Source organism: Pithys albifrons, chromosome 3, assembly GCF_047495875.1.
Source record: "Pithys albifrons albifrons isolate INPA30051 chromosome 3, PitAlb_v1, whole genome shotgun sequence".
Classification (NCBI taxonomy): domain Eukaryota; kingdom Metazoa; phylum Chordata; class Aves; order Passeriformes; family Thamnophilidae; genus Pithys; species Pithys albifrons.
This window is the reverse complement of record NC_092460.1, coordinates 29952337-29974437: the sequence shown is the minus strand read 5'-3', so window position 1 is coordinate 29974437 and position 22101 is coordinate 29952337. Positions and strand designations below refer to the sequence as shown.

Below are 22101 nucleotides of genomic sequence, written 5' to 3'. Positions count from 1 at the left end.
AGGGTAATGTGCTCGTCACAGATCCACTTCACCCAAATAGATAATATTCCTTTAAAAATCTTACTGAAGCAAGGCATTTTAGAGCAATATTAAATGAGCAAAGTGGATGGTCTTGGACAAAGAGTGCCAAGAGGCCTGACTTGAGCAGGGGGTTTGGACAAGGTGACCTCCAGAAGTCTCTTCCCTCTCAGCTATGGTGTAAATCTAAGGAAAGGAGTTCTTAAAACTGGCTTCAAAAGTCACAGTTTACTTGTGAAATCCACAGAGGATCTTGGCTTCTCCATTTGAATTCCCTCACCACTTCCGTAAAGATGAAATAAAGGAGTGTAGAACAAGAGGTTAGATTTATAAAAGGAGCATCTCACCAGAGAAGGCTGCACACTGGATTGTCCCCAGCACAATCAGCTTTCAGCATCTGTGGAAGAACTCCTGAGCTAGCTGGAACTGGGATACAGGTGTTAGATGGGCACAGCAGATTCATTTGGGTTTGTTTGTATGATCTCATTGCTAAAGATTCGTTTAATATCTTTGACGGAGTATTCTGGGCTTGTTATTTTTCCTCTCTATCCAGTAATAAATGTAATCTAAATATGAAACTTTGACATATGCAAACCTCTTATCCCACAAGAACAGACAACATTAAGAGTGCAGGCAGATACTCATTGAACAACAGGACCACTAAAATGCACATTCTCTCCACTGAACTACACAGGGTTGTGTCTGCCATGTGTGTAAGTCAAGATGTTCTGTGGGGTCTATAAACCATGACTATCAGGAGAGAAAATAGAGAATGTTGGTTCTGTTTCTCTCAAAGAACAACAATAAATAAACAGCAACTCCCCTGTCCTCTTTGTCTCTGTGTGCAGGGATTTATAGGAGTATATAAATGTCAGCAGGAACTGAAATGAGATGGCATCTCAGCTGAATGTGAAAATCTTACTGTTTGCAGCAATCACTTCTATTTGTGATCACTATAACTTTGGCTGTGATGTAGAAGTTAAACTTGCATTTGTAACTGATTGAAATGAAACAGTTTTTAAATTAAGCTTAAAAACAATTTAAAATAAATTTAAAATAAATTGCATTTTTTTCTTTTAATTCCAATGGGAGGCTTCCCAGGCTTTCTCAATTTTATCTGCATATCTGTGTCATTCAGAGTAGGTAGTGTTTTACCTGTTTTGCAATAGCAGTACAAAATATTTTGAGAATATTTGTATTTTCTGGAGCAATTGTTTTTGTTTATTTGGTTGGTTTGTTTTGCCTGTAATTTCCTGATTTTGGTAATAATAACAATGTAAAATATAAAATATTTCTCATGTCTCTAAGTATTTTTAGTGACTTGTGAATGAAAGTGAATGGCATTACAACATTTTATTTTCCATGACAGTCTTCAGAAGATGTGCAGGTAAACATGCTGGGTAATTAATGCAAAAGAGGAAAAGAAAGTAGCAGAAAAATAGTTTTAATTTACAGTTGGTAAATTGGGCTGCCTCTGTCACATCAGAAAAAGCTGTTTTGTTTCGTATCTGCTAAAGTTCTTGCCAAAATAATCTAATCAGTTCTTATCGGCCTTATAATATTGACATTTCAGGGAGGCATTTCTGTGTAAATATTACATTTCTGCACAGTGCTGCATACCTGTAGTAATTACCATGGCTTAAAGAAGTCTGGCTCATAATTTATGAATGACACAGACATTCCCGCAAGTTCTGAATGTTGATGTCTTTTATTGTAGTTTCACACAGACAGTCACAAAGAAGTTTATTATAAATTCACATGGATTCAGTACTGCATAAGGTGACAGGGTTTTGTGCTAAACATGCAGTGGGATGATCAGGGGAATATGTGTGTGTGTTTGCATGGGCTCTGGTGGGGCCACTGCTGCTGAATGCCTTACTGGAGCTGGAGCCATTCATGTGCTGTGTGGGCTGGGTCCCTCGCCTTCTGCACGTAGGAATATCTAAGGAGATGTCAAATTTTGACAGCAGTTTTTCTAGAGAGAGCACCTCAGGATAAGAAGCTGATGTGGAGTGTTTGAAGAAAACCAGGCTGACCTAGTTTTTCTGCACATTTGGCATTTACAGGGAATGAATTTACAGAACTTAAAAGAGACCAGGTATTCTCAGTCTCCCTGAAGTCCCACCATGACAGTACAGGAGCAATTAAGCCTGCAGTCATACACAAGATTCTTGCTGTTGTTTTACCAAAATAAGGGATTACTACCTTTAATTATTGAAGTCATCCTCATTCCTCACTTCCTGCTGCTGATTGCTCCTTAATGCAATTCTGGGAAAAGTATTTGAAAGGGAAAGTTTCCAGTCCTTAACCACAAATTTTTAGTAGTATTGTGTAGAACAGAGATATGTAGGGGATTCCTTTTCACTTTTTTTTCAGGGGTGGGAGACTTAGCTAAGCAACAGTATCAGGTGAGAAATGAAATAGGCTATAAAGGAAAAGGGAAAGGAGGTGGGTCTCGAGGGATAGGAGTGTCCTGTGATTGCAACAAAGAAGTCATGGGGATTCTGATTAAAAAGCTACAGACTCATCCTAAGTAATATTCAAGGAGCTGTTTCCTTGCCTTAGTTTTCACACCAGAGTTGGGAACTACTGCTTTGATCTGTATGTTTCCAGTGCTATGCAAAGTAAAGAGCAGCTGGGTTTGAAAGCCTTAGGCAGTCTGTCTGCTTCAGCTATGTGTCCCTGAAGGCAGGGCCAGCTGATGGCACAGGAGCTGTGATTAAAGATGTGCTTTGGCTCAGGGTCTTTTAGGTTTGTTCTGGAGGGTTTCGAAGCTTCAGGGAGGTTTAAACAAATAAATAAACAATCCTGACATGTTTGCAGTAAAGAAATGAGATAGATTCTCTCCCAGCTGTCTGTTCTGCTCTGACTTTAACCTCCCCATGCTGAAGTGATGCTGCAGTGGCAGGGAGCAGCACTCCTGAGCTTTTGCTCTTACTGCAGGTGAAAATGGGTTCACACTAATGCAATGGGTTGTAAATTTTGTTGTCCCTGAGGAGGAGGGTTGTTGGGGCTGCCTGCTTTTTAGTGCTGGGCTCTTGGGACTTTTGAGAAGGTTTTGTTGCTTTACTGTATTTGTACTATAAAGACCTGTTTCCCTGTAAGAGAAGAAGGGTGAGTACCCATGGAAAAGAGTGGGCCTGGATTTTACTTGCTGCTGGGTCAGTGCCAGAGCAGTAGGAGTTAGCTGTGTGGGATGCCTGGGGAGTGTTTTTAGGGCTACTTACATTGGGAGAAATTTTTGCATTTTTATCTGTATATGTTTATTTGGCTTTATATCATTTCCCATGTTGTCAGAAATACTTCCTCTGCAGGACTATGGGAGCTGCCTAGTCATGAATTGCCCTTCTCTTTGCTGTGCTCTATGTCTTTGTCTTGCCTATATAAAATGTCCTCCTTCTGCTGGTGTGTCCTGAAAGTTATCAGACTATTATCGAACCTCTCTGGTTAAGTAAGATCTTAAATAGTCCTGTTTTTCTGTTTTACAGTTTTAGTAGTTCAGCTATGGAAATGTAACTGAGGTCTCGAATCCTTTTTTTCTGAGACTGTGGAAAGTGGTGAACTCTATGACTTTCATACCTATTGGCAAGTAGTTTGGAATCACTTTCAGAAAAGTTTTTTTCTTGTTAGTTCTACCATAAAATTCTAAGCAGAGAATCCTAAAATCTCAGTTTTTCTAGCCTCTTTTCAGAGGGAAAGAGGGGTGACAGTGGAAGAGAACTTGGTAATTTCAGCACAAAACTGTGCCTTTATTTTGGCTGCAGTCTGGGTTGGATCCCATGGGCTAACAAAATGTCAGACTCACATGAGTGTATGAAACCAAATATTCTGATGGCGTTTGCCTTTCATTTTCTCTACTGCATTCTCCTGCCTTATTCTGATAGGTGAGGCTTTTGTGTTCTTTCAGGTACTGGATGAGTTGGTTAAAGGATGTTAGTGTTCAGTATGAAGGGTTTGGTGTTGTGTACCTCTCCTTGGCTAAGCAAGTTGTTGGATGCAGCCTTCAGTTCATCACAGATGGTCTTCAAAGAGATTTCACCTGATACTTCAGGATGAAAAGTCTGTTGCAGCCACAAAGTAGCCTGATTTCTAGGCTTCAACTTTTTGTGTTCTGTTCCATTTGTTTCTGTCTACCTGTATATATCAAATATTTAAGGTTTGCCTTAAGGGCAGCATAGTTATTAAATTCCTGATGATTTCTGTAAAAGAAAATGGATGAATGCTTAAAAATATTTAGGGTTATTGCCCAGCAGCAAATCCCTGTACTAGTGGCTCTGATTAAATGGAAAATATACTGGACAAAAAAGTTTTTTGGAGTTCCACTTACACATACTTTTGTTTAAATAATTAATTTTTGGTAAGACAGGGCATTCTTCATAGAAATTATACTGCCAGGTTATGGTTTTGTCTTATTTTCCAGTAATCAGACGTATTTTAGACTAATCTATAGTGAAGCTTGAAATGTTAGTCTTGTTCTTACTACTTGCCTGCATTTATTAAACTGCTAATAGAAACCTAAAATGCAATTCTTCCAAATTCTTATTTAGGTTAAAATGTCAATGGGCACTGTGTAGACCCCTAGTACTGGAGGTATGAATTAAATGTGAATTCATACTCTTTTCATTCCTATTGTAGCAAGTTTTTCTAAACACCAGTTAGAAGGTAATTTTTTTAATCTCTGACTTTATAGTAGTTCACTGTTTGCTGCATTGTCTGAATTTTTTCTGCCTTACAAACAGTGTGAGTTTGACTGCTCAGTGTCAGCTTGTCATCTTGTGCTACAAATGTATCTTGTGTTTTCAAGGACTCAGAGAAGAAAAACGTGGATTTTGTGTGTGGGTTGTTTGATGGTTTGGTTTTTTCTTTGTTTTCGTTTTTTCTGCAGTTGTATCCATATCCCAGAGCTCTGGGGCTGGAATTAAAGGAGCCCTTCCTGCATGGGTGCAGACGTGTGCCCTCAGAATAAGGGATACTGGGACTGTTAATAGAACTGGGCTTACCAGATAACAGTAATTTTCATGCTTCGGACCTTGCTTCTTTTAACTTTCTCTGACCAAAGGCAGACATCCAGCATGATCTTTTTCAAACCTGTAACGCCCTTTTTCTGTCCTTTAAAATCATCTCTAAGGCTCACATAAGACATGCCTCTTACTTAGTTTTAAATCACAAGTAATTGCTGGTGCATGTGTGTTTTCTGTCCATTGTTCCTGCTATGTCACTTTAGTCTCTTTTTTATTTCTTGTGCTTTAGTGGCTCTATCCTCTCTTTCCTAGTACTAGGATTTTTGCCCTTGGGTGCCTGGAGTAAATCTCTGGAAAACTGCATCGTGCACAGCTGTCTAGATTTTCCAAAATATTTCTTTGGCTTGTATTCAGCGACTGTTTTAGTGAAAAACAAATTAGTGTGATTGTTTTAGAAGAGGAAACATTTCTTCACCTTACCTATGTAAAGGTATATTTAAAATTTTGCATTTAGCTTCAACAGATCTTATTGAAATGAGACAAGAAACAGCAAGGTGGGGGTGGGAATCATATGGGTTCTCTTGTTGGATTTTTTTTTAGAGATGGTGGGTGAAAAACATGTTATGTAGCGATAACTGGAAACTTGTGCTGCAGTGGTAGCCCATCAGAAGTAAACTGTCGTCACAATGTTACTATAGGCTACTGTTGTGAACTTTATTAGTTAAGGAAGCATCAGTTCAACCGTGCTCTGCTGCCAGCAAGATGAGGGAAGGGAATCTTCCCCTGTACTCAGCGCTGGTGAGGCCACACCTTGAACATTGTGTTCAGTTCTGGGCTCCTCAATTCAGGAAAGATATTAGAAAGAAATTCTTTACAGAGAGAGTGGCCAGGCATTGGAATAGGCTGCCCAGAGATGTGGTGGACTCTGTCCCTGGAGGTTTTTAAGATTAGATTGGATGTGGCACTCAGTGCCATGATCTGGTAATCACAGCGGTGTTGGATCAAGGGTTGGACTTGATAATCTCCGAGGTCTCTTCCAACCGGATTCGTTCTATGATTCTATGACAAGTAAAATATTTGAATCTGTCACTGAGAAAGAAGTTCAAATTACACGATGGTGAAGCATTATTTTTGTTTTAATGGCTAATGCCTTGTAAGATGAATTCACCACACACATTTGGAAGAGCCGTTCTGTAGACCTTTGTGAGGAATCTCATCCTCTTCCCTTCAGCTTCTTTGCAGTCATGCTGATCTGTTTGAACACTGTCTATTCTGACAAATACTGTCTGGTTGTTCTCTGCTAGTTCTTGTTTTAAACTCACAGCCCCCTGGATCAGGGGTCTGCCTTTCCACTCCAAGGAATACTCAGCCCTGTTGTGATCCCAGGCATTGACTTGGAGATTCAACTGCTGTGTGAGTAATTTGTAACAGGGACAAAAGTCTTGGAGTCACAAAGTCAGACAAACCTCTCCTTGGCTTAAGCTGGGCTCCAATTTCATTGCCAGTGTCCAAGTAACCAGTTCATGATTTTGTCTTTAATGCTGTTACATTATTAAATGTATTCAATACATTAGTGTCACGAAATTCTGTATTCATCTTGTTCACCTTCTGCCACCCAAATATCAAGTGAGTAGTCTTTGGGGCTCTATTCTTACCTAATGGAGGCAGAGGGATGGACAAACAGACTGCAAGACCTTACTTTTGGAAGTGCATTTGCTGGGAGGAGCTAGTGGCTGATTTAAGGTGGACTACAAACTTTTAGATGACTTGATGTTGGAGAAGATAAATCCCATCCCAAGTGCTTACAGCTACACCATTCAGATTTGTTCTTGGCTGGATGAACAAATTCAGAGAGTGTAAGGATTGAAAAGCACTTGGGGTTTGCACAGTCTGACCTTGGGAGTAAGAGCTGGATTATAACTCTCCTATACTAGCTCTGTGCTAAACCATGTGGTTTGCATTTGTTTTGGGAGCATCTTCTCATTAGGCACCCAGTCTGGATGTGATGACATTAAAAGACATTAAATTGGCTTGGCAATTAATTTTAGTAATGAACTCCCTCTGTGATTAAGAACTCTACCTAATCTCAGATTTCTGTGTGTTTGGTTTTAAATTTACATTCCAATTGGAAGTTCCTTTTTGTATTCTTTTCTGTGCTTGAATAAAAAGCCTCAAGGACATTTAAATTTCTGCCTGAGGTGATTTTTTTTTGTTTTTAGATGTTGTAGTCAGATCACCCAGCCATTGCCTTTCATCTCCTAAACAAAGTGAACTCCTTACCATCAGTGCTGAGTTTTCCTGTCACCTTGAACAGTATTGTAATTCTCTGCATCATCTCTAAGTTTTCAGTGTCTTGTTTAAATGAGTTATTGGAACTCTTGGTTAATCCTACATCCGTGTAGCTAATACCTTACTTGGCGAGAAAAATGGTATTTTTGCTTCCTAAATCCTTTCTATACATCTGAGGATTATGTTTGTGCTCTTTTCTGACAGAGAATCATATTGAGACTTGTGCTGAATTGCTCATCCTCTACCATGTCTCATTTCTCTTCAGAGCTTTTGTACCTGCCAACGTTATTCATAAAAATATTGAATAGTGCCAGACCTGGATTTTGTTAATTAGGAACAGTCTCTGCAGTACATGCTCTTCAATAGGAAATAGTAATGGAAGTTTAATGAAAAAGCATGTTTGACCCTGTGTTTTATCTCTTGTATATCATTTGCCTGCAGTAATGTACTTTTCCCTGGATAATACTGTAAAATTGAGGAAATATGAAGATTTTGATTGCTAATTTCCAAGATCTTTAAATTGCTCTTCAAAAGAGTGAATTATGAAAAAATTAGCTGCTTCATATCTTTTAGATATAATGGTATGAGTCTGGTAATAAAACCTTTCAAACAGCGGCATGAAAAATACTGATTCATATCTTCATTCTTCCTTATGGCATAGCTACAGAAAATGATTTGAAATTTTTTAGAGTTCTGTAAAAATGTTGCATGTTGTGGAGAATTCCAGAGCCACAGAGTTTTTTTATGCAGTGAATTTAAAAAACCCCAACCCCGTAACCCCCAAACCAGGAGTGTATTTATCTGCACAATCGTATCATTGACAATTCAGTACTCTAAGTTGATTAACTAAACTAAGAAGGAAACAGCTTTTTGGGTACTAATGTACTTCTTAACCAAATCTGCTTTAAGATGTGGGTGGTGGTGTGCTTCTGTAAGTCTGTGTGTGCATAGAGTGTGTTTGGATGTCAATCCAAACTGTTGAATACGAGTTAACTAGGGCTATTTGGACAGAAGAATGCCATTTTGTGAATGTTGTAGCTTAAATCAGAGCAAATCTGAGCTTTCTGAGCAATTAAGTTTATTGGGGGGGAAGAAAAAAAAAAGGTGTCAAATGAGCTCCATGTAATCTGAAAAGTCTGAAGTGCTTCAAAAGTAAGCCAAGTGCCAATGCTATTTTTTTTTTTTTTTGGTGGGAATCATTGTTTACTGAGGAAGAAATGGGGTGAGGGTTGAAAAAGGTCCTGACAGCTCTTTAATGAGCAAGTTTGTAAATAGAAATCCATCAGTGCTCATCAGATGCAAATTACTTTTCATTGGAACTGTTCAGTTTCAAATCAAGTCTGCCAAAGTTGAAAACTGTGGTGATTGAATGCACAGTTTCTTAAGCTGCCATTTTCTGTTGTTCTGAGAAGAAATGAGTAGGAGCAAGATTCGCATTGTATTTGCAGTGAACTCTTCAGCCTGGGGCCTTGGGAGTTGGCTGGAAGTGTCTTAGGGAGGCACCGTGCAGCCTTTCCTCTTCCTTGAGACTCCTCAGTCTGACCAACCTTGGGTACTTCAAATTAGTGGTTGTCGTAACTAAGGTGATTGACAGGATGCTGCCAGAGTCGAGTGCAGGGCACTTGTGAATGTTACAGGTAGGTAATAACCTGCCATTATACTTCTGCGCCTTCTTTACTATTAGGTATCACTTAGTGAAACGAAAAATGTGGTAGTGAACAAGTGATGGAAATACAAGCTTTTGCTAGTGATGGTGATGGCTTGGCCATGGCACCTTGCATGGCAACTGATGGCTCTGAAGCCCCTCTGTCCAGCTGATGGGTGTCCAACAAGGCATTGGCTCCCAGGGGTGTGATGTTGGAGTGGTAGGAGGTGGCTGCTGAGCCTGCTGCCAGGTGTGTTTGATGTACTGCTGTGGAGAGGGTGATGTAGCTGCTCAGCTCCCTGTGTCAGCTGAGCTCAGTTGTACCAATTCTCTGAGGCTGGACACATTACTGCTCTAACACTGGCCCAGAAGCTCATGAAGAGGTGCTGTTGCTGTTCTGTGCTTTGCTGGGGGTGTGTGGGCAGGACATCAGCACCATGGATGACCATATCTGACTACTTTCTGTGTGGACGTCATCTAAGGGAGGTATGGGTTATGTAAGCATGTCCCGTTATTTCATGCATGTCATTTTCTGCTTGGGAAGGTGTATGTTGTTATCCCTGTCTACTGTTTGTGTTATTATGACCTGTGTGATTCTTGGCATTGGAGTAGCACCTTGCTGTCCTAAATGCTGTGCAGGCACAGAACCAGGAGGTGACTCTTGTTCTTGAAATCATAGAATGGTTTGGGTTGGGACCTTAAAGATCATCTTGTTTCAACAACTCTTCCACTGGACTGGGTTGCTCAAAGCCCCTTCCAGCCTGGTCTTGAACATTGCCAGGAATGGGGCATTTACAGCTTCTCTGCATAACCTGTTGCAGTGCCTCGCCACCCTTACAGTAAAGAAATTCTGACATCGAATCTAATCCTCCCTTCAGTTTAAAACCATCAATCCCTCTTCCCATCGCTACATGCCCTTGTAAAAAGTTCCTCACCAGCTCTGTTGTAGCCCCTTTAGGTACCAGAAAGGTTTCTCTGGAGCCTTCTCTTCTCCAGACTTGACAAGGCCAACTCTCAGCCTGTCTCCATAGGAGAGGTGCTCCAGCCCTCTAACCATCTTTGTGGTTTCCTCTGGACCCATTTCAACAAGTCCATGACTTTCTTATGTTGGGCATCCTGGAGCTGGATGCAGTACCCCAGCTGGGATCTCTCACCAGAGCAGGATCTTGCAGGGCTCTTCAGGGTATGAAACTCTTGATGTAACTAAACTCATGGTTTTTTATGTGAAAACACATTTTGTTGAAATTGGGTTTTGAATATTGGATAAACTGCAAACTGAGAAGAATCTCATTTAAAAAGAAAACCGCTTTTTATTTGGAAATTAATTCAGTTATACATTTGACTTTAGCCACAGAATAAATATATATTTTACAGGCAAGTATACAGGTGTTAGGGTTGGAATTTTGGTGAAAAAGCATTTTGTCTCTACTTACCCTTCACCAGCTTCATTTAGCCCTGTTTGCTCCCAGGAAGTGAATAGAGGGCTGTAGAGAATCACCTTTCCTTACAAGTCATCAGAAAGTAGTTTTTTCTCATTATGGGAATTTCATCAAAGCATCTGCCCTATTTGAAAAAAGTTTGTTAGGTAGAGGGGTGTGGTTGAGTTTGTGGTGTCTATGTTGATACTTAGAAGAAAACTTACAAGTAAAAAAAATGCTGTGCAATCTGATGCAGGAGGAAAAGAGAGGAAAAGTCTTTCATAAGTTTAGAAGACAATTGTTCTAGGGGGAAAAGCTTCTGGCTGTCATTAGCCGAGGTGTAAGTGTACTTGGATAAGTGGACAACAAGTTCAGTCCTCAGGGAATTCCCATTTGGATATAATAAAGGTGTAGAAACTTCATTGTGCTTTCTGTCAAGGGACTGCATAGGAGGAAAGGAATAATAGTGCAGATGACATCCACCATTTGGCTCAAATTCCACTGAAATTTTCCTGCAAGAGACTTAGAATGGGAAAAAATAATTGGAAAGTGCCAAGAGTCCTTTGGGAAGATCTTTTCTAAGTAACTGCACAGGAGCATTGCTTTCCTGCCTGAGTTGCAGAATGAGGTAGAAGCAGAAAGAAATTTATGTAGTTTATGAATCTGTGATGGTTATTTACCCCTTTGAATACTGGTAGTTCTATACTGAGATAGCTCAGGGTAGGATTCTGTCTGGCTCTGGCTAACTGTTGCCACATCGAGTCTTTTTATTTGCAAGGGAAAGTGCCAAATGTAATAGACTGTCATGTCCTGTGAATCCAGCGAGAATTATAATCCACTGGATGCAAGTGCTGTTGGGCTGTCTGGGTATTGCCACCCCTGTGCATCAGTCAGTGAAAGGCAAGATGTGCATTCTCCTTGAAACACTGCCTTTATTGAGTGTGTGTGTTTAGGCTCTGGAGCTGCTAACTTTGCTGTTGGAACAGTGTATTCAATTCAACTATCACCTTTTTGGTTTTTGTATAGTTTGTTTTTTTGACTCAAACTCATTGCAGGTAATGTAACCCACTGAATTTATATGCAGGTGCAATTTAGTCTGAGAGTCTAAAGATAACTGTTTAATTTGTTAACATAGAATGTGGAAATCCTGGTATGTTTTGACCTCTGTAGTTAATGAGTTTTGCAATCAGACCATAATTAAATTGCATAAATATGATGCCTTGTGGGTATTTTGGTGGGGTTTTTGTTTGAGTGGTTTTTTAAATCTAGCATTCAAATCTGTCATTGAATTAAGTATGGAATGTTAACTACAGTGCTGCTTTGTGTAACCTGTAAACTGTTATTTCTGCTAAAACAAGATAAAATATTGCAGCTGTTTCAGAAAGGATGTAAACAGTTTAATTGGAATCTAATTAGCTATTAGTTTCTGGCATCATGTGTTATCAGTTGGAAATTGGAAGTGCTGCTGTTTCTCTACATTTTTGGTTCCTTATTGACATCCTGGAGATGAGGTAGGTGACCCAGGGTACACCTTTTCACACCAGTAATTCTGCCTGTCTCCACTGTTTTTGAAATACCTTATAGGTGACTGCTTCATGTATGCATTATTAAAAAAATATTAATGTTGAATAGAAAAATACAGTTTGTATAACAAAGCTTCGGAGGATTTCACTGGCCATGCAAGCAGGAGCCATTGTATGTAACTCTCTTGTTGTGATATAGAAGAGGTGCATTATAAATCTAGATGATCTCAAGTGGGAGTAGCACATTTCCTCTTCTAGTTTGATTCAGCTGCAGCAAAAGGGTCTTTCACCTTGGCTGGTTCAGAACTTCAGGATATTTTTATTTAGTTTTGATTTTGGGAGATGTAGGGGTTTGCCAATGCTAACAAGAAGCTTTCTGTAGTGCTTTTAAAATAATATGGTTATTTCAGTGATTAATAGCACTGCACGTTATATTAGAGTGATAACACTGGACCATGTGATTTTAGTTGATATTTTTTCTGTAGTTTCAATATTGTTTTGTTTAAAATTAATTTTTTTAAAAATTTTCTCATGTGGAGATATACTTTGCTTATTGAACAACCCACTATGACATTAAGTACAGAACATGATTAAATGCCAGTTTGCATCAGCATGGCTGATGTTACTAATACTTGTCAAGCAAAGCTACTGTGAGCTTGTTCTTGCTACCCTGCTGTGACCAAATGCATTCAGTAGCATTGCCAAAACATCCACATAGAACTGCAAGCTGTTGCAGCAAGTTCTGTTGGGACTATTTGTGTGCTTAAAGGTAGGTGTTTATTTAAATCTGTGATGAATGTACTTGAGGCAGAATATAAACAGGTATGAAAATGAAGTATTAAAGCAACTGTATGCAAAACTGTATGCTGTAAGTTAATAAAAAGAGTCTGCAGAGCAAATGGAGACTTTACTATTGTGAAGTGAAAGAATCACAAAAGGGATTGTGTATAGTTGTGGTGATGGCAGAATCTAAATTAGCAGTTTTGTACGTAGCTCCAGTTCTCCCTCCCTCAGGCTTTGGCTAAACCCAAGCAACCCAAGCTTTTTAGCCCAAGAGGACCATGTCATCATCATTTAAGTGGGAGTTTTTGTCAGGTCTGCGAGGCTGGGCAGTGACTGTTTTCGATGGTGGTGTGAATCAAGGTAAGTAGAAGATAACAGGGCTGAATGATGACTGCTTAAACTAGGCTGTAGGGATTTTTTTCTTTAATTAAGGCAGATTATAAAGATGTTCTTTTGTGTGTGTGTGATATTGTATCATTTCTGTGCTCGAAGTCCTCATGCATCTGTGCAGAGGAAATGGCTTGTAATGAGTATGTTTCCAGTCAGACACTGGCTTAATGGATTGTAATGGGAGTCAAGTGCTTCAGAATTCTGGTGGAAAAGGCAGAATGTGTAACAGCTGAAATATAGCTTTTTCTTTCACCAAGATATGAAAGAGATGAAGAAAACAGTATGTGGGACTTAACCCTTGCCAGTTAAATCCCATCTCTTATTGTAGTTTATTCTGCATTGAACACCTTTGTGAATGTGGATGCTTTTTTTGGCCAGCTAAGGTGAACAGGGCAATTTCTCTTCGATTGGGCTTTGCAGTTTTAGTTAATCAGTGAGGTGATAATTGCTTTACTTGCAGAAATCCCTCTCCTGAGGGATGGAACGTGACACCCTCAGTGGTCCTGGTCCTGGCTGAGAGCAAGATGGATTTGATCTCCCTTTCAGAAGAATGGTTTGCTATGCTTCTAGCACAGGAGCTGGATAAACTCGGGTTCTGCTCAGCTTTGTGTTTGTCTGTGCAAACCCCAATAATTCTGCTTATGCATTGGAGGGAGGTGGTTCCTCTCCCTGGGAGTGGTGGTGCACACCTTGCAGTGCTTGCTCCAGAGTCACACCTGGGTATGGTGTGTTATTTCCCAGGCTCCAAAGTTCTGCATTGCTTTTATCCTGGTGACACCTCTCAGTTCAGAGGTCCTGCTTCCTCTGTGGTCCTCTAAGAAGTTGTTGCTTCTCCCAGCAGTTTGGGTCAACAGTTTGCATGGCTGTGCTTTCAGGGAGTGTCTGCACAAAGGTCTGTTTTCACAGGTGCTGCTCACAAATGTGTTTTCTCTGAGCTGGATTAAGACCTAGCTCTGAAGCACCAAAGCAATGCTGTTAGTGGTAAAGAGATGGGCCAGAGGGGCACAGCTACAGGCTCCTCTCCACTTTGCTCACTCCCCTCTCTGTGGAAGCATACCCATTTCTGCCTGTGGCTGTGTGAATGATACTGGAGGGATAAATCAGGAGGAATGCCTGAATGCATGAGAGATGGGAACAAATCTGCTTAAACTTTTTTAAGAAAGCTGCAGATGGTTGTGCTGACGCCTGAGTGTATCTGGATGGGGCTACAGAAATGGAAGAAGGGAAGAGAAATCATGGCAACCTACCCTGTCTCTAGGTTTTCTATTTCTGTATTTCCTGCCTCATTAACTAGCCCTGCCTGGTTCTGTTGGTTCATCATCCACACAGCTGATTTCCTGAAAATGCTTTCTGTTTGATTCCAGCCACCTCTATCTCTCTTGCTTAGATGTTTCTGGGGAGGAGCCCTACCCTCAGCAAGCACTTAGAACTAACCAAAGTGGTGGCACCTTTCTGCTGGCACTGGAGAGCCAAGTGATAACTCTTTGCTTCCCACAAATTCAGCAAAACTTTACTTGTTTCTGCAGAGAAAGGGACAACTGTAACATTGCAAACCAGATCCAAGTTTTCAGTCTGGGATAGTGCAGTTACTCTAGTCCTGTGATGCCAGTTGAGCTGGTCACAGGATTACAGGGAGAAATGAGGCAGCTTCTGTCTCATGGCAACAGCTTGTTCCATGAAGCGTGTGCCTCCTGTTTCTTTTACAGACTGGCTTAGGAAAAGGAGAATTAGCAATAACCTCCGCGCTTCCAGTGTTAACACAAAGTATTCTTGTATCCAAGTTGTTCAAGCCATTTGGAATCAATCTGCTGAGTGGAATGTTTAAAGGAAGATGATTAATGTATGCAAACCACATTGTCTGGCTGAAACTTGTTTACCACACCAAAATGTCAACATTATTATCTGCCGTTATCTTGAAATGTTAGTATTTCCCTCTTCAGACAATGCAGCATTGTTGGAATACCAATAAGGCAGGTGCCCTGAGGAATCAGAGGACTGCTGAAGCTCCCAAGGCCTTACATCAATTCATGTGTAAGGTTTACTTCATACCTGTCATTTTGGGAATGAATAAATGAGATTTTTAATGTATGTTTCTCAAAATATGTGATTTACTCTTCACTATTTTAAGTGTCTTTATCCATGTAAGTAGGAATAGAAAAGCCTTATGGAACTTGAAATTAGTTATTATATAGTAGGTACTAGGATGTGACTTATGATAAACAGGTGAGAAAAGAATCTGTTTGTTTAAAATTATGGATAGTATGGAAAATATTTATTCTTGAGTGATGTGAAGAGGTTTTTATTACTTTTGAATTCAGTCCTTACCTTTATTTTAGTGGCAAAATGTTACTCTGCTTCTTAAACCTGAGCCCGTGAACATAAAGCCAGGAAATCAGTTGGGCAAATAGTTGTGGGCAGCAACAGAGTGGGTACTGTAGATACCTTAAGGGCTCTGTTATTTAAAGGTCAGCCCCTGTTTGACCTGTCAACACTTTAAATCTATGCCAGAAAGTTATGCCAGTGAATGTTTGGTCACAAAGGATAACAGTAAAATCCCAGTATGCATCAAAGCAGTTGCTGCAGTTGTAATGAACCTGTCTGTTTTTGTGGAGGCAGTGAGACACGATGGAGTGTCTGTTCAAATTGGTTAATTCCCAAATCCCAAGAGAGATGGGGGCAGACCCTCCCATTAGCCTGGAGGAGGGTTGCTGTGAGCAAAGGCTGTCTGCTGCTTCCTAGCCTGGGTTTCTGCACTAATCTGTTTAGCAAAAAATCCACCTGAAGAGGCAGAGCTTCTTACTTTCTAGTTTTCACTTTGATGAAGAAAAAGGAATATTAGTGCAGGGTGGGTGGCATATGCTGCTCATTACCAAATTATAGAGGTCAAGAGACCTAATGAGACAGATCCACAGAGGGACAAAAAAGATGAGTGCCTTGAACTGACGGTAGAGAGAAACCATCTGAATTAGCTCAGGTTTTCTGTTGTGTGCTGTTCAGTAGCTTTGATGCTTCCAAAGTGCTGGATAATTTTCCAACATCATCCATTCTAATAAGGGCTTCCTTACTGTGTGGTGCTTTAGAAGACTTTTAAACAATAGCAGAAATTAATGTCTCATCATCGCTTCTAATTTATATTCTTTACAAAAGCGTCTGATATTAGATATTTTGGATCCTTGTCACCCTCTAACATGTTTTACTGCATATCTGGTTAGGGGGAATAGGTAATAGTTTCTGCCTGCCATTGTTATTACCTGTGTATCTCTCAGCCTGACCTGGAGGTGAGAATCAGAGTTATTTGGAAGTAACACCTGGTTGCTGCAGGAACTTTGTGATAAGAATTTTGGAAAAAAGAAAACCACATCTTAATATCTGGAGGTTGAACTGAAAATTTGAGTCCAGTCTTGTGTAACAGTGTAATTTTAAATCTTCTTGTAGTTGTTTAGAATTGCTAGATTCGGTGCAAAAGGCTGTGGGAGATTAAGTGCTTGGTCCTCTGCCTCCAAGTCTTGTCTTAGGGCTGCAGCATGAACCCTCTGCCTGCTGATAATAGTGAATCTGCAAGGGAAGAAAACAGAGAACACACCAGCCCTCAAAATCCCTCAGGAAGCGTGATACCTGCATCTTCTGGAAACTTCCATGTATTTCCATTGCATGAACTGATCCTGAACTGAGGTTTCTTTGTGTATATGGTACATGAGGTGAGCCTGGTGCTGCAGGGGAGATGCTGGAGAGTGGTTTGAATTGCACAGCCACTCTTATAGCCCTCTTCAGTTCAGTCTGCTCCTTAGCAATCTCTGAGGTGCTGAAATATGCTCTGCTGAGCCACTTGAGCTAAATTCAGCAGTTTGAAAGTCCTGAGGGTCTCCTGTGATGCTTGCTGACTGTAGAGGGGTTTCTTCGTTGCTGACTGGTTTTAGTGCTTTTGTGCTCAGCCCACAAACCTCACTGAAAGGAGAGAGAGAAGGGATGATATAGCTCAGTCTATGAATGTATTTTAGAAAATGCATCCTTCAGAATGCTGGTTGTCAGGGAAACCTTTGCCTTTTGGAACTATTTCTTGGCAATCCCCCTGGATTGCCTCTTCAAAATGTGTTCAAGGTTTCCACTCTAATTTTCTTCTATCCATGGTCAAACATCAGCTCTTGCAAGATAGCAGTTTGCTCTTAGCTGCTCCTTTGGACAAGACTCAGCATGTTTCAGATTTGGTATTCCAATATGCATTAAGGAGAATCGTGGGCCCAAGTGGTCAGAAAACTTTATCTTTGGTCTACACATGAAGATTTAATGATCCTTCTTTGATGAAGTATTGTTGTTGCCTTATTCTCCCTGTCTGTCAGATCTATCTTTTGATAATTTATAATGAAACATGGGATGTTTTGTACCTTATTATTTTAAAATAGCATCTACCATAGAGAGAGCTTTTGTGTTATGGTGGTCCAGCTAGCAACAATTAATAAAACTTACCAAGCTTGCTCCCAACTCTCTCCTCCAAATGTCTTGAGATGTTGAACCTTTTAAAAGCTATCAGTTATGCCTCCTTCTTCCATTATTGCTTTTATACTTTGCAACCAGTGATCTGTTGTTGTTGTGGCTATAAAATAAACTGTTGAAACAGGTTTTGGGTTGCCTGTTCTGTCTGATCTACACTTGGCTCCTCTTGGATAAGTGAGGTTGCTTTGCTGAACTGGAGTGTGTAACACCTGCCCATCAGAAAAAAGAAAGGTAGAAGCCTTAGGGAGTGGTAGCACACTGGGATTTAGTTTGCTCTGTAAACAGGAATAGCAATATTTGAGAGTTTGGATTTTAGGGTTTAATGTACACTGGTATTTTAAACTGAAAGACAGAAAACATTATAAGGAACTAAGAGGGAGAATCTAATTATATGTTAAATCAGAAGCATACTGGTGTGACTAATCCATCCAAGATGTGCATGTTTGGATTATTGTGAACTGACCTTTAGGGCACACTAAGGGCCATAAATATTTAAGACAATAATTAAAGCTTTATCTTGTGGTTTGGCCTATCCAATATACTTTTAGTTGTGTGATTACTTTTCCAAATGAACTACTGTCTGTGTTATAAGCCAAACAAACCCTTCCATGGTATATTTTTTTTCTGCTTCATCTTCACTGTTGTCTTGCAAATATTTTTTTGAATTAAACTAGAATCAGGTAATTCTGTGTCAGTGGTGAAGGGCTTGGTGCAGAATGCTCAAGGTGTAATGGTTTACATTCAATGCAAGTGTCTGTGGTAAACACTAATGCTTGTTTGGTGGATGTTTGTGTCGTAGGCAGAATGGAAGCTTCAGACAGATTTTATCAGGGAGACCCTCCCGTTGAGTCATGAGGTACAGAAAGGACCCCTTTTCTTTCTAAATGCCTTCTCTTAGAGGAGTCTGGGTGTGTCTGGATTCATTCCTAGCCCCAGACTTAGTGGTTTATGCCTGAGGTTATAGGGTTATACAGGTGTAATTGAACCTTTATACAGCCTTTATACAACTTTGTCCTGTAGGATTAAGAATGGCAACCCAAATATATTTCTAGAAATAAATTATTTTGATTGATCAGAATTATTTACTACACACTATAGCCAGCTGTAACTGCTAGTATTACAGTGTACTGTTTTTGAAGGAATATTGAAGCAATTACTTTAAGGCTAGCAAAACCAATTAAGTAGAGATTGATGTTACTCACTCATGGGTGAGTTCAAAGTTAGCCTCCTGGAGTAACCTTGAAGGGTGTCCCCATCCAATGAAGGAATTCCATCCACTCTAAGGACTATATTTGAAGACCCCACCCTTAAAAGGAGTCTTTTATGCTATGAAGTGATTGACTGTCAGTCACATATGTCTGGTCCAGCTGTGTCAGCTCAGTGGCCTTAGATGAGTTATCAGTAGTATTACTTGTTGGTTTCTTTGTCAGGTACTTTGTTCTTCCTCGGAATGTTTAACTTTGTGGAAGAGGCTGTCATGCTGCTTTTGGTGTTGAAAAAATGCTGAAACCAGCCTGACTTGTCAGCTCCCTTCACCACTGGATAGCTTGGCAAGTGGAGTTGTTTTACCCCAACTCCAGGCAGGGCACCTTGCTAAAGTGTTGGTTCACAGCAGGTCAGGCAGTCTATTGGTGCATGGTTTCATTACTGAAGAATTGCAATAAGCTGAATACAGATTTACAGAATTGCTTCAATTTTCACGAAGTGTTGCAAACAAATTGCTACAGTGAAACTAAACTTCACAAGCAGTCTTAAAACTGAATAATTCCCCAAAGACTAATGCTTATGTTTCCAGCTTCACTCAACATCCTATCTACAGCAGTGTTGTTGGACTTGAAAGAAAAAAACAGTATTATTTGGATTTCTGCAGAAAAGGACTTATAACTTCCAGTGGGGTTTTCAAAGTAATATTAGTAAGGCTATAAGAAGTGAGGCAAGAAAGGAAATGTGATAGCTCTTGTTAGAGTAAAAGAATAAGTGATGAAAAGTAAAGAAGCTTTTCAAGACTCAACCCTTAAACAAATCTGAAACCAAAGCATTAACTTCAAGCAGGCTGCAGTCAGTCTTGTGTTTAATTTAACTCACATCTCTGATCACCCAGTCATGCTATAGTAGGAGTAGTGTGAGTTGTGCTACCTGTGAACAAGGAAAATATTTGTGTCATCTGGCAATGTTTTGTACTGGTCTGACAAAACCAGGAGCTGTGCTGTGCTCTGTATTATAGAGTGCCTTCATGTGGCATTGAATTGTTCATGTTGACTAAACATCCATGTAACTCTTTTTCTAAAGAATATGTGAATTTGTTCAAGTACATTCATGTAATAAGAAAATTGTGTCAGTGTATCTAGGAAGTTTTCAGTAGATTTTATTTTGGCTTGTGCTACACTTTTTATGATGTCTGTCAATGAAGTGGATAATATACATTGTGCTTAGACATGTAGTCAATTGGGGAACCCCAGGACGGGTCTCAATAGGGACTTTTTAAAATTGTTTTTTCCTAGATCCTGAAATTTATTTTTGCATACAAGTATTTAATAAAGTCTGGGCAGAGAGTAAATTGTAGTCCTTTTTCTGGTTTTTGTGTGTTTTTTTTCCTTCTTTTTGTTTTTGTTTGTTCTTCGTAGAGATGATAAGAAATGTTTTTAAATATCAGTGGTTTACATCTCTCTTGCAAATAAATGTAGCTCGTGAAGTTCAAAATTTGTCTATAGGTCCATTCCTAGGCTTTCAAAAATGTATTGCAGAAATCTGCAAAACTCCCCATATACCTCAGAAAAAAATGGGTTCAGGTCAACATTGGAAGCACCTTACTAAGACACTTTGATCCATTTGGTCTAAAAAATAAGTAATTAATTTCTGGTCCTGTGTCTGCGACTTCTGCCTGTGTGAAAGCAAAGGTGCAATTGGAGTATTGGTGTTTCACAGGTGCAGGTCATGCTTCCACATTTTAATAGGTTGAACAGAGGCCCCTTGGAAAATGAGGTTCAACCCTTTTATAGCCCTTGTGTTTAATACATCATGTTAAATTTATTTGTCACTGTCTGTATGGCAGTGATAAATGGCTTATTGGATCAGAGGTCTGGGATAAATCAATAAGGAAAGTTCTCCTTCAGCATGCACGTATCTGCTGATACCTGGAGGGCTGTTATTGAATATCAGAGATGAACTAAAGGACTCTCTAACAACTGGCAAGCTGCTGTTTTTATCGGGACATGAGTCTTGGAGGAGTTAAATTAATTTTAAGCAACTTAGATGTAAAGTAGATGAATAATCACTTCTGTAACATCTGTTAAAGGGTAGGACCTCTTGCATCTATCTAAAAGCACAAGTTCAGTGTAGCTAGTGCAGACTGGAAAGCTTCTTATCCAAGCAATTACCTGTGTCAGCACCTCTTTCTGCACTCAGTAATATGAATAATTTAGTTCTTTGTTAATGTCCAAACTGTTTTCAAAGCTTCCTTTACATTAACTTTCTACTCTTAATACATGGACTTCCCTCCTGAACCCCAAAATTACTTATACAAAGCTGACATCTTTAATGATGGAGAAAGAATTGTGTTGGTAGTGGAGTGAACTCTACTCCCATGCTTATTCCTCTGAATTCTGATTCCAGTGGAGGGGCTGTGGCTTCTCTTATAGCACCTTAACCTTTTCTGTACATTGCTACTCTGAATCACAAGCAGAAGATACATTGCTATGGACTTTTAGAGTGGCTTTATGTTGTTCATAATGATGGAATTTTAATGAAAGATTTAGTGTAGGGTGTCACTGGGGATTAAGGAGTATCTGCTGCCAGGCAAAAGTAGGGGTGTTTAATCTCTTTCATATTTCTGCTTCTCAATTTCCTGCTCTGACTTTCCAAAATGTGGTTTATCTTCAGCTCTGGGAATCGCTCAGGGCTCTCAGAGTCAAAGCTCTTCTAAGTCAAGGGTGGCTGATCTGATGAAGGCAAGCAGGGGATTAGAGGGGCTCCCTGGCACTGCTGGTGCCGGGGAGGTTTGCTTTTATGTGAGGAATGTTGGCATTGGTGTTGCTGAAGAAAGAGGAAATGAGGCAGAGAAGCTCATTGAGGAGCATGTCAGGGCTGAGGGATGGCATTTGTACCCTTGAAGTAGCGGCCATAGTTTAATAGCAGGAGGGTGGTAACTTGGTGGTGAGGAAATGTGTAATTATGAGTCCTTCTCTTTGTAGCATGTCCCACTGCACTGAAAATACCTTTCCAGGCGTTTTGAAGTAAGAGGAAATATTAAGTCAAGAGGGATATAGTAAAACCAGGGTCTGTATAGACTGCCTGGTGACTGACTTGTTGGGCATTGAAGAGATGGTGGGAAACACAAGTTGTTGGGGTTTTTTTTGCAAATACATTGGAAGTAGGACTACTGTTAACCGATTCCCCTCCCTCCCTCACCCACCCCTGACCTCCCACCAGGGCCAGTAGACCACTGGGAGTCAGGGGTGGGTATTGTGTGATGTGTGTATTTGTTCTTTTTTCCAAAAGCATTGAGAGAAGTCAGTCTCATTAGTGAAATCACATAATTTTTCACTTTTGCTGTCCCAGTGCAGAATGTTGCAGATTTAAATACC

At 40.0% G+C, this 22101-nt stretch overlaps 1 protein-coding gene across 7 annotated transcripts in view; it reads left to right on the top strand.

Annotated features, from left to right (window-relative positions):
- Nucleotides 1-22101, top strand: part of BICD1 (BICD cargo adaptor 1) — a 179161-nt gene that overhangs the window by 21526 nt on the left and 135534 nt on the right. Inside the window, exon 1 of one of the 7 annotated variants that reach the window (XM_071551182.1) lies at nt 12917-12997. The exons of the other annotated variants lie outside the window; for them this stretch is intronic. The gene's annotated coding sequence lies outside the window, so the exon portion shown is untranslated. Of the gene's footprint in view, nt 1-12916; nt 12998-22101 lie in introns of those variants that run through there. 7 annotated transcript variants of the gene reach the window in all.